We start from the raw sequence: 13,935 nt of genomic DNA, 5'->3' as shown, positions 1-13,935 counted from the left end.
CCCGCCCAGCGCCGCCCCGTCCCATCAAGAAGGCTATAAAAAAACTTTACCTATGAGAAGTGCAATGAGTTCATGTTAAGTGTGTTAGTTTTATTCACTAAATGCATCTGTAAGCTGCTCAAGTCTCAATGATCATGAAGAAAGACTCGCGGATGTGATACTTCTATTCAGCAAACTACCAAGGTGCTACAAGTTTTCAAAAGCATTGAAATTTATGATCACATTTCTTATTGGATTGAATTCCTTTCATTGATGTTGCAATATTCTAGTAATGCTTTGAAGAACTGCTCTCTTTTTTGCTTTGGAGAGCCCCTCCTCGCCTTGTAGCGTTGCAAGATCACATGTTTTGTAGATACAAGATACACAAGGGATGCTATATGGCATCGCCTTGCCTTGGTATTCCTGCTGGATTAGCTCTAGCTGCGCATGTGGTGGTGAGCTCCTCGCATCATTCATAGGCCTCTCTCGACACCTCTGATCTCTAGTATGTGCACTTACCCAGTCGAACACATGCACTCGTGCACGCATGCGCGCGCACACACACACACACACACACACACACACACACACACCGTCTGTTCTACCTTGGAAGTAATCACCACTTCTCTCGGACTCTGACTCTCTTTCACTAAGTAGTAAGGTTTTGAAGCCACTTCTCACATACTAGCTTAACCTTTTAACACAACCACTTTAAAATGGGCTAATCCCCTTTCTTAATTGCCAGGTTGATATATATACACTTAGATTTTGTTCTACACTGAAGAACGTATGGTTCTCTTTAAAACAACAGGTCCTGAGACCTTTTTATTCACTTAAGAAGCCAATACAAAAAAATAAAACTCTTCTTTTGCCCTAATTTTTTTTTTAAATTTAGAAAAAGAAAAAAACAGTAGAAATAAACTACTCTCGATTGTGAACACAATCTTTATTCTCTCAGAGCATCTATTGCGGCCACTATTCTGACCAGAATTGTGGAGCCACTAGTTTATTAATAAGGCACAAGGTTGTAATATCATAAACCACTTTTTAACTCTAATTTTAACTATACATTATCTATATAATGTATAGTGCAAGGATACTCTTGAAGAGAAGAAAATGCTTAAGGGAAAATAAGCAAAAGTAAAACACAATTGTATCAATGTGCACTCCACCATCTCTTTATATGGACACAAAAAGTCTTTTGACTTTCCACTTTCATTGGTCTTTTCATTTCCTACACTCATCCTTTACTTATGCACTTAAGATGTATTTAAAGGCTTTTTAAGAGATGGGGGAGACCTAGTACTATTTTTTTTTTCCTTCAATAAGAGGGTCCATTAGTTTGATCAATAGAACTTGAACTATACAATCCACAAAAACGAACAACTTTGGCCTTAGCATGGAGAAGCAGTTTCAAAAGAAGGGATCCAACAACAGATACAAAGACCTCTCTCTCTCTCTCTCTCTCTCTCTCTCTCTATATATATATATATATATATAATATTAATATAAGAGACCAACACTCCTGTGCCTTGCAATTGGTTCATTAAAATTTGCATAAGAGTACTAAGATCAGCTCAACAAATTGGATCTATTTGATACAACCGGCGGAAGAGTTTCCAAGGTAGGAACCTATTCTACCTTTTCATAAAACAAAGGGTATACACAATATCATATTTCTTTACAATTACTTCATAAGTAACATTAAGATATGATCTACCACAATATTATCGCAACTAGCGAGTTTTCAAAATGAGTGTCTTCAAGTTCGTAATTATCTATCTCTGCTCTTACAAATTATGAACATCAGTTTCAATAAGTGCATGAAAGGAAACAGTTTCAATAAGTGCATGAAAGGAAACCATTTCCTCTGCATTCTTGCCTAAGAGTAATCTATATAGGTTCTTCTACTTTTGTTAACTCACAAGGTATGCCACCCTTAACTCCCTTTTGAACCCAAAAATTCAAATTTATCCAGGTATGGCTAATGGCCAAAAATATGATCAAATAAGATATTATACTAGGACATACTAACTAGCTTATACATAAAAACCAATCTTTAAAATAGATCTCAAAGCATAATACATGCAAAGAGTAGAGCTTTCTATATCCTTTCAAATGCTCCACCAACATTGGTATCTATGGGCATGTACAAAAAGTTATAGCCATCTCCAAATCTAATCCGGTAATAATCCGATTCTATTTAAAATATTTACACGCCATACATCCAATGTGCTGTAAATTCTTAGATAACAAAGGAACACGTGAATCAAGTATCATCTAGTTCGACCATGTCGTGTGGTACATACTAAATCATTTCGAGCTCTTATTTCCTAAAAAAGCAAAACAGTTCACTTGTCTTTAGTTTGCTCTTGGCTTTGGAGACAAGTCTGTAACTTGGTTTTAGGGTTTAGGGTTGAAGTCCTCAAGGAGCTCGAAGTCCTCAAGGAGCTCAAGGAAGATGAACTAGGGATGTTCTTGACATCCTATGGTAATTACATGGGAGTCAAAACCTTGCTTGGTCCTCTTAAACCCAACATGGAGGAAGAAACCACCCCTTCTCTTAAACACCCTATTTCTATTACTAACACTCCTAACTCTTTTACATGTTTTTAAACCCCCTCTATGGCTTTAAGCTCTAGTTTTGGTAGAGGAAAAACTAAAAGCTTTACCAGGAGAGCAAGAGCCAAGAAACTACCTGTAAAGCTTCTCCTTGATATGTTATTGTAATATTTCCAGGTTGTAATCAATCCCGCTGGAGGGAAGCTCCTATGTAGTAAGATGAATGATAGGAATCGTATTTTTGTTCACTATCTTTTTGTGAACAAAATTTTGAAATTGTGCCCACCCAAATCTATTTTTCATAAAAAAAATCTTCAATATTTTGGTAACACTTTCCTTCTTAATCATGCCATGTTTGGGTGGAAGTACATGGAGCCACTTAAAAACTGGTTCTACAGTACCGACTTTTTAAGATCACTCTCTCCCTACTTATCACTGCCTTGAGTTTACTAGTTTTACTTCAAGTTTTGAGAATATCGGAGCTCATGTTTGTACTTAGAATCTTGACATCTTCATGTTTTCCGAAATTCGAGGATTATTCAACAAAGGACTAAACCATATTCCCCTACCCTCCTCAATCCCCACTTAGCATTTGCTTCTCTACTAAATTGCCTAACAACTGACTTGGTTACTAAACTCCAATTGAAGTCAGAGGTTCATAAAACCTCTCTCAACTACTTTTTCAATCCTCTTCTAGAAAGGTTTAAACTTAAACCCAATGTGGCTTAGCACTGATACTTTGTGGTTCTCTCTAGACATAATAGCTAAAATTAAGGCTCTCACCACGAGATTTTTCATTGTTGGACTAGACAAGGCAGCTTTAGTTTTCTGTAAACAAATGCCCTACTTAGTAGCAATAGAGAGAGTAACGAGAGGTGAATTACCCTAGTAAAACTAGTCTCTACTTATTAATACACAACTTCAAGACTTAAGTTACAACCCATGTCATAAAAATCTAATATCTAACCAACCCAAATGATTTTCTCATATTAAATTGATCATTTAATGTGGGAGAAAAAACGGGAACAAAGGCTAGAATATAGACATGTGCTTACGGATCCATCTCAACACGGGGCCAATGGTAAAGGGGTCCAAATGAGAGATGGTCTGTCAAAGAGAAAGGCTAGCTAATGGAGCTTAAAAGCCTTAGGGTTAGCTTCATTAAAGACCTCCAAAGGTAAGTGTTAAAGTCCTTTGAACTTAGGCAAGCTAGGGCTGTGCTTGACGTGGGAACCCGGTCCAAGCTTGAGGTGCTTGCTGACTAAGGTGCTTGAGGGGTTAAGGTGTTAAAAAATTCAATGCATATCCCAACACAAGGGGGGGAGAGCCCTCATTGTAGGAGCTAGAGAGAGAACACACACACCCTCACACAAGGCAAGCTTGGTCTAAAGAAAGCAACTAGGACACTTGTCAAGTTCCTCTTCATGTTGCCCTCATGGTGTACCTAAAGCCTATTGGTTGGACTCTCAAGGGATCCAATGATAATTTAGTTAATTAAATTAATTTTTTATGCATTTATCAAGTCCTCTCTCTCAAAGGGGAAAGGGGGACACTTGTCCCAAGGCTAGCATGCTTGCTTGATATGCACTCTGCATGTGATTGGCCATGCTTGAAGGGGTCCGATGAGCTTCCATCATGAGCTAAGAGAGGGGGTCGACCAAAGCAAGGAGGGGGCTAGCTTGGGGGGTATACCCCCCCCCCCCCCCCCCCCCCCCACACACACACACACACACACACGGGGGTAGTGAATAACTCGCTTAAATTCACTTGGTACTGTACATACTGGTACTGAATGGTACTATTGGATTTTACTGGTACTGGTACTGGTACTATACACTACCGATACTGATACTGCTACACTAGTACTGGTAGTTCTGGTATACTGGTACTGTATATACTAGTACTGATACTGGTACTTACTAATACTACTGGACTATACTGGTACTGGTACACACATACTCGTGGCTGGTTATTGCATGTTGCCATTTTCCTGGTATAATTCGCTGGAACTGTTGACCTGGGGTACCTTTGGTTCTGATTGGTACTACTGGACTATATTGGTACTACTGGTAGTGACACTATACACTACTGATACTGATACTGCTATATTGCTATACTAGTACTGATACTGACTAGTTGTGCTAGTACTGTATATATTGGATCTGGTACACATACACATGGCGGTTATTGCATGTTTCCATTTCCCTTGTATAAAGTCTCGCTGGAATTGTTGGCCAGGGGTACCTTTGGTGTACTGACTGGTACTACTGGACTATACCGGTATTGGTAATGACACTATACACTAATGATACTAATACTGTTATACTTGTATTGGTAGTATTGGTTGTATTGGTACTGGTACTTACTAGTACTACTGGACTATACTGGTACTAGTACTGGCACTGGCGCGCGCACACACGCACACACACACACACACACACACACACACACACACACACACACACACACACACACACACACACACACACACACACACACACACACACACACACACACACACACACACACACACTCATATAGCTGGTTTTTATGTGATGCCATTTCCTTGGTATAATTCATTGGAACTATTGGCATGGGATACCTTTGGTGAATAATTGGCTTGTATTCACTAGAAAATAATTTTTTAGGTGGTACCTTAATGGTACCTAGCTCATAGTTATTAAAGGGTTTATGGGCGGGCTATCCGGCTCTGTAAATGATTTCGTCTTCTTCTTAATAGCGAGGTGGCTCCCTCTTGGCAGGTCTGCAATACTATCGTCTTAGCTCTCTCTCTCTCTCTCTCTCCTTTCCACCTATCTCTCTGTACAAGGCAGCACTGCACCATCCCCTCTTAAAACTGTGCCCGCCATACGACTGTGAAGGACGGTAGCTATCTACTCCAAACCCTATAAAAAGGTGAGCTTTACATGCTCACTTAACATTGGTTGTGTGTGTTCTTGGGAGTTGTTGTCTGTACATTAGAACTGTGAAGGTTTTACCTGCAAGAGGTAATGTTAAGTGTCGGATCTATGGCAAAGGGCATGGATAAGCAAGTTATAGTGAAGCTGGCTGCTCCGACTCAATCTCATGTGACATTTTGGCATTGAAATGGACTGCTGTCCGTACTAATTGATGGTTGTGATTCACGTGTTGGTATGGGAAAACTCTCATGCATATGACGGTAGAGGTACTTTAATGGCAACTTCTGCTAAGATGTTTTTGTATTTACAACACTGGTTTTTCACTCACCTTGTGAGTTAGGAATTGCTTTTTCTTATCATATGCATGTATATCAACACCTTTCGGTGTCTATGACTTTGGTTTAAAATTCACTTTTGAGTTTAGGGATATTTGTCAATGCATTTCTACGGTTTGTTATAAGCATGTAAAGAAGCATTGATAGGTTGTCTCTTCTTAAATGTGACCTTGAAAGGCGGTTTAAAAAAAAGAAGAAGGGGTGTATTGATAGAGGTTTTGCCTAAATATATGATGTATGATGCTGTATAGTGGGGTTGACACACTTGTGAGGCTTAAAACAATGGCCTGTATGGTCTGGCCTTATCTCATGAGAGCTTGCAAAGCTAAAGGGGCTTGTATATGAAAACATCTTTGAATATATGAGTAGCTTCACATTTCTTATTATTATCTTTGAAACAATTTAGTTGGGTGACATCTATAACTTGTGGGATACCCATGCATCACCTGCATACAGTACCTATGCAAACTGAAAGTTGTGTTGTTTCCATGGTGGGTGCAGGTGAGGGTTACCTTCTCAACTATGGTTTTCAAAGTTCCTTGGCTTGAAGATGACGGACTATCATATCTTCTGGCCCTTGATTTCAACACTTATAAAGACTATTCTGTATTATGAATGGGAATTATACCACCTTTTCATTGACATAGTTTCTAGTGTCTTTTGTAATTCGAAAGATTCTTTGGTGTATATGTTATATTGTTATTTGGAAAACACACACACACACACACACACACACACACACACACACACACACACACACACACACACACACACACATGCTGTTGTTAATACGCGGTTTAACTCCTTCTGGTATATAGGAGTGGCTTGTTGCCACTTCCTAAGTATAATTAATTGGGGACTAGTTTCAGTAACTTGTATTGGCCTGGGAAATCTCTTGTGAAAAATGGTTTGAATTCACTATGTGAAATTCTAAATGAAAATTTAGTGGGTGGATTCTTGATATATTGTACATAACACCTTAGGAGTTAAGTGGGATAATGTGGTTTTTGGGGGAGTGGCCTAACTCTGTATACGTTGTCCTCATGTGCCTTATGATGTAGTGGATCCCTCTTGGCAGCATCTGCTCTACAGTGCACTCTGCGTGCGCGCGCACGAGGCGGCCCTGATGGTTCTTCTCCCGCCTTGCTGCTATGGAAGGAATGTGGCTATTGGCACCGAATCCTATAAAAGGTGAGTTTCCATGCTCACTTAGCATTGGTACCTATGTGCTTCTATGGTGTGTGTGTGTACTAGTGAAAGGTTGTATGTACCTTGAGATTGTGAAGGTTTTGCCCACAAGGGTGTGTATTGTTGGCTCTATGGCAAAAGGAAAAGACAAGCAAGCTATTGTGGACCTGGCTACTCCGACTCAATCTCAGGTGACTTAGACACTGATATGAACTACTGTCCGAATTGCTTGGTTGTGTTGTGATTCACCTTTAACATGGTAATAGAACTCATGCATGTTCTTGGCTATACTAAGTCGATGTATGACTATTATGTTATGCTAATGGTTGGCAACTTCTACTGACCCTTAGGTATCTACGCCACTGGGTTTTTTTAATCTCTTTCGACTTCAATGAAATCTTTCAATATATGTCTACTAACTTGTCGTAGGGGTGTATATGAGCAGTGAAATACATTGAAAGGTTTATTCAATGGATGATGATGGTTCCCTTGTGGTTTTTTTAGCTAAGAAAGTAATGATTGATGTTTTCTCTTACAACTTGGTAGATAACCCTATATTGTATGGTAGGTATTGGCTTACTTTGGGGGTTTATGTTATGGAATTGATATGTTATTATTTATTGCAGCTGACAGGTGGAAAAGGCTTGACAGAGCTAGGCTATTGCAAAGGATATCATATTTTATGTACATTTTATTATTCAAGTGCTCTTTATGAGCTTTGGCCATTTATGACCGGCCGACCAGTTTGTACTCAATTTGACCATTCAAGAAATCTATAAATGAAATACGTGCAAGAGGGAAATGGTCACTCTTGCACGGGGGGAGATTGCACCCAGTGTTTGCGTTCTTCTTCTCACCTCTCCTCTCTTCTCTCTCGCGTGCTGGCGTAGCACTCCCTTGTAGGAGGTGCGTCTGCACGCGCCTTATTACTCTCTCTCGCACTCTATCTCCTTTTGTTCGTGTATCTCGCGATTATGCATTTATGTGGTTGCCAGGTATGTCAATTAGTCTGTGTTATGGTTTGTAGTATGCTATTTCGGGTATTTTGCAGGGAACTCCACGCCTCCGGCTGTAGCAGTTTAAGACAAGTGGCCTGGTCTATTTTTTTGGGACATCTGCTGCGGTTATATTTCTCTGATGAGGTGCCCTAGGGTTTGTTAATAAGCTTGCCTTTCTTGCTCAGATACGATCTATGCATGTTAATCGTTGTGTGACAGATCTTTGGCAAAGCTGCTCATGTGGCCGAATACGGTTGTGAATGATTGGTTGTGAATATAGGATGGTTGTGGCCGAATATGGTTGTGAAGGGTTGTGAAATGTGGCCGAGTATGGTTGTGCATGGTACCTTATGGCTGCTCATGTGGCCGAATATGGTCGCTACAACTGAATATGGCTGCTCATGTGACCGATTGGTTGTGATTATGGTTAAGAATGGTTGTGGACGAATATGGTTGTGAAGGGTTGTGAAATGTGGCTGAGTATGGTTGTGCATGGTACCTTATGGCTGCTCATGTGACCAAATATGATTGCTTATTGCATCGATTTCATGTTATTTATTGGGCATTGTCGGCACACACCCTTGGCTTCTGGAACAACTAAGGGATTCTGAAATGTCCCACCTTTACGTGTTTATGATTAGGGGAAATTGAGCATTCATACTTACTATCTTTTATGTGGTTTTTTTTTACTCCATCTAGATAGGTGTTGTACACACTTACTACATCTCTTTGTGTTACAGGCAACTCCAAAGTATAGATTGACTGCACGTATAAGCACTATTACTGACTCAAAAAAATTAGCGGCAATTAATGCCAAACTCTCTAAAGTTAAGAAACATGTATATGTGGCCCACTTTGGGGCTAAAAAGCCTCATAAAACTCGTCTCCGGCCTTATCTCATGAGAACTTGCAAAGCAAAAGGGGCTCCACTTGGTTTCCCTGCAACCCCTTGTAAATGAAACCATCTATGAATATATGTTATGGTTACCTATTACCTTTCTTACTATTTGTCTTTTGAAAGCAATCTAGTTGGGTGACATCTATAACATGTGGGATACCCATGCATCACCTGCATGCATACGGTGCCAATGCTAGCTATATGTTGTGTTGTTTCCATGGGTGCATGTGAGAGTTACCTTCTCAACTATGGTTTTCAAAGTTCCTTGGCTTGAAGATGACATACTTATATATCTTCAGGCACTTGATTCTCTTGTACTTGTGTATAAAAATTGTTATGTACTATGAATGGGAATCATACCACCTTTTCATTGACATAGTTTTTAGTGTCTTTTGTAATTTGAAAGGATTCTTTGGTGTATATGTTATATTGTTATTGGAACACACACACTCTCATTGTGTGAGGTGCAAGTGCAAGAGCTCCATCTCCTTCTCCAAGCTTGTAGAGAAGATGAGAGCCTACACCAACACTCTTGGCTATGGAATGCAAATCCAACCAAGAGCCATGCTCCAATGCTTAAGCTTTCCATCTTCTCCATCTTCATTACTATGCTATTATGTATGCTAAACAAGAAGATTGACGTTAAGTGAAGAACTAATTCTTTCTCCTATGAATGTTTCTTCTTCCTCTTCCCTACCCTCATTCCCCGCTAGCTCTCTCCACCTTTGAAGGTGTTTGAGGCCTTGTGACTGAGGCTGGGGATGGTTAATGCTTTCTACAAAATCTATGTTATGCTCGTGATGCATGAAGCTTTCCATTTTCATTGCATCACTTAAGTCACAAGGAACACAAAGATTGTATTGTACCAAGTCTCTCTTGATGGGAGAATCTATAATACAAAAGCCTATCGGAGGGGGGACCGGAGTAACATAAATCTTGTCCTCAATTGTTGTCAAGTTCTCTAAACTCTCTCTCTTGCAAAAGTATTGTTCATGCCAAGTTAATTAAGTACTATGGTTATGTTGCCACTGCTAATTAAGTTCATCCTCTATGTTCTCAAAGTACTCTCACAAAAATGCTCACTCTAATTCTCTTAATTCCATTATTCTCAAAGTTCATAGGCCATTTCCATTATAACCCATGTAACAAAAAACTATATGTGCTTTTTTCTACTTACAAAGAAGACACACAAATTCACATGGGTCTCAAATGAATCAAATGGAGATTTTACAAAAATTACTGACTTTATTTAATTCTTTTAGAGTTAGAAAACCATTGTGCTACTAAACAACAAACAACTCGTGAATTCTTTGCTTCAATTACATATATTTTTTTAAATTATTAAGAATAGCACATAATTATTCTTAAACCTTCCTAAACATATAACGTATATATACACAGTAGTCACACATTGTTATGAGAATATTCCTATTTTTTGACCTATAGGACTGCTTTCTATTCTGAAAGAGTTCGTAGACCTTGCTTTCAAAAATAGGACACAGACACATTACACATCCTTTTCACTTTAACTAGGTTGAGCTATTACTACATCTTCATCGGTTGTTCAACAATACTATTATCCAACTAGGTTAAGAATGCTTTAAGAAAAAGAATCCATATGGATATCTCTTGTTCACCTATAATCTGTAATTTGTAGTCGATATATTTCGAATACAAATGGTACATCAAACAACCTAATAACTCAGAATCACAAAAGAGATGAACACAATTCATCCATATTGCAATATATATGGATGACATCCTTCGTTTAAATTATAATTGTTTCAAAGTACACTTGAAGGATATCTATCCACTTGACATTCTCAAGATTGAGAATATTGCAAACACTATGATTTCGCTAGACTTTTACGACCTGTGTCACCTATCTCAATTTAAAATTCAAACTACTAGAACCTTACACATGTGAATGTACTACAAGGACAAGTTTAATTGAATCACTACTATTGAGTTTGTAAAAGAAAAAAAATAGACCCTACCAGAATTCTACAAGTACATAATGAGATATTCTTCACCTCATTATGTACTCCTCTTTGCACAAGAGGAAGAGAGCATCGAGAGGCCCCAACCTTTTCATTTTCAACAAAATCACTAGTGGTGAAACTAGCATACTAGTAGTCTAAGGTAAAATGTAAGAGAGAACCCATACCTCAACATGTGTTGAAAATAATTGTGCAAAGGAATTTATGCAGATGAAAAATATGTAGTCTTGTTTGGTAACAAGCTGCCTACCACCATTACCAACCACCAAAACAATAAGAATAATTTCATGGTAGAAGGAAAGTGTAAAAAGGAAGGGCTACATGTTTTTTTTCTTTTGTGCAAAACTCACAATTGTGAGTGGATAGTATTAAGAACATCAGAAATATACACCAATCCTCGAGCTCAGACCGAGCCTTGAGGATCAAAGGATTACAAGTTATCTGCTTGGCAGAGAAACCACTCCTACTCCTCGGTTTTCCTTATACAAGATGTTATGTATTGTTCTAGACCAGTCCTCTGAGGCTTGTTTGCCTCCGATCATGTGGATCATCACTCTGCTCTCTTGCATGATTTCACAAAATCTTGCCACAGCTAGATCCCCCTCAAACACGCAGCAGTTCCTTGCTTGCCAAATATGGTGCAAGAAGTAGTACCTGATTATTTGAGTGCAGACGAGAAGAGCAGGACTTCCCAGCCTGTTACTACCAAAGAACATATCATTCTCGAAGAACTTAATTTTCCATGTCCTTTGAATCCACCAATTTTCCTAAGGTAAACAAAGAAGTAGAGCTAGGGATCTACCACTTGAGAAGGGAGTTCCATTCAAGGGTACTAGTTGTTGTAATGGATGGTCCATGAAGTTTACCAATAACTCTGCCAATTCCTTCGTCTCTTTTACACACTTTACATATTAGAATTCATGGTGTGCAAGATCTTTGAGGTAGCATTTATTGGTTAAGTTTGTGGGTGGTTAATTAGATTGTAGTCTTGATTCTCATCATTGACTACAAGATCCTCTAGTTTTTCAAATGATTTTTATGTGAGGGTATCCATATGAAATATGGTTCTCTTGTACTTCAAGGGATTTCCCCCTCCTAGTGCACACAATCTTTTTTATGGTGAAGGGCCTCCCTAATTGTGGATTTCCCCCTCCTAGTGCACACAATCTTTTTTATGGTGAAGGGCCTCCCTAATTGTGGGTTTTAGGCAGGTCTCACTTTATGATGGACATGGTATGTGTGAGGGTATTACCTTAACCATACCAAGTTTGCAAGGGTCTACCTTAAGATCCTAGGTGTGTGGCTCACCATCCAAATCACACGAAGAACCATACCTTTGGGAGCACTAGGCCCACCATAGGGGTCATAGAGCCCACTAATTTTAACTAGTTCCAAAATTCAAAAGGACAACAAGCCTTAGCGACACATATATTTTATTAGGGATACCCTCTAACTATGCCCCATAATTTCCCTCTCAAATCGATTTGAATATATTAGGTTGCATGGTTGTGGAGGCTATTGCGAATAGAGTATGGGCTTGATTTGGGAGAAAACCTGGGAGGAAGGTATATTATTGCATGGTTTATTTGTATAAGTGTGAGGCTATGAAAATGGTTAGTTGCGAGCTCCGTTAGTTGTGGGCTCAAAAAACGAGATATTACATCCCATACCTTCATAGATAGCTTGTCCTTCCTTCATAGAGACACTCAAAAAGGTCACCTGTCCTTTCTTCTTAGTCAGTATATCATCAAAATGCCTAAAATTGTAACCAATTTTTGTATCATATACATATCAAGTGATGCCAAAGTTTGAATAGATAACCAAACTATGAAGCATGCAAGTATAGATTGCACAATCAAGGAGTCCATGAGGGTCCCATGGAGATGTCACTGGTGTCATAATAGACTTTCCTTTGGCATTGGATAAGGCATTTATAAGCTAGATTTTGACATTGTATCCTGTTTCAATCTAAAAGAGATGCCATACTTGTATCTTCTAGATGACCAAATAGTATCTAAAAGAGATGCCATACTTGTATCTTATATATGACCAAATAGGATACTATACTATTTGCTCCACTTTCATAGAACTCATTAATTAGTTTGATAGATTCCGTGATTGCTCACCCCAAAACATACCAAAAGTGCCCCCCTCGCCATGGTCGTCATCAGCAGCTTTGTAGTGCACCCCTCTTGCCATGGTCGGCTTAGGACACCCCCTTGTCCATGCTCAGTTTCGTGTGCAACAGTCATGTCCCTCCACCCCTACCTGCGCATTGCATCTCTCTCTCTCTCTCTCTCTCTCTCTCTCTCTCTCTACACTCCAGGTAGCTCTCCCTTTGCAGAAACCCTTCGTCTAACACATTGGCCAATCAGCGCATCATCACCATCTCCACAACAGGACGTGTGGAGAGAGAGAGAGAGAGAGCACCAAGGCAATCAACCCACAGCTTCGAGGCCCCGTTTGGTTACGTGCATATTCCTTGAAGGCGTGCTCTTGTCTGGCTCTGTGCAACCCCGTTTCCTCCTCCACCTCACATCTCCCTCTGCTCTTCCCTCTATCTCCGTTGGAAGCCGCAGTAAACACAAGCATCATGCCTATACAAGATTGCAAATCTCTCTCTCTCTCTCTCTCTCTCTCTCTCTCTCTCTCTCTCTCTCTCTCTCTCTGCGCCTTCACATGTCCTGTCTCTCTCCCACTTTGTCTCTGCTCCACGACATTGAGACAAGTTCAGCGCGACACATTTCATTAACATCAAAAAATAGGATAGTTCTAGCAAAAAAGGGCAAATTAATGAAGCAATTCATCTCCAAAGCCTACTCAAATTCTAGTTTTAGCATCTTGTAATGACTGTATTGATAGACAATCAGCCTTCTTATGAAAAGCCACAAAATTTTTAATCTTTCCAGAAATTTAATCTCGCAACCAAGGGTATTTTGGGAATTTTGGAAAATTTGAAGAGCATTTTGGGAATTCATGACAAAAATCTATCCCTCTTTTTCTCTCTATGCCTTCACCACCCTCCCACCTATCACCTCTCTCTCTCTCTCTCTC

This window comes from Adiantum capillus-veneris, chromosome 7 (assembly GCF_014529385.1).
Source record: "Adiantum capillus-veneris isolate H3 chromosome 7, ASM1452938v2, whole genome shotgun sequence".
Classification (NCBI taxonomy): domain Eukaryota; kingdom Viridiplantae; phylum Streptophyta; class Polypodiopsida; order Polypodiales; family Pteridaceae; genus Adiantum; species Adiantum capillus-veneris.
The sequence above is the reverse complement of the archived record's forward strand: the minus strand, read 5'-3'. Positions refer to the sequence as shown.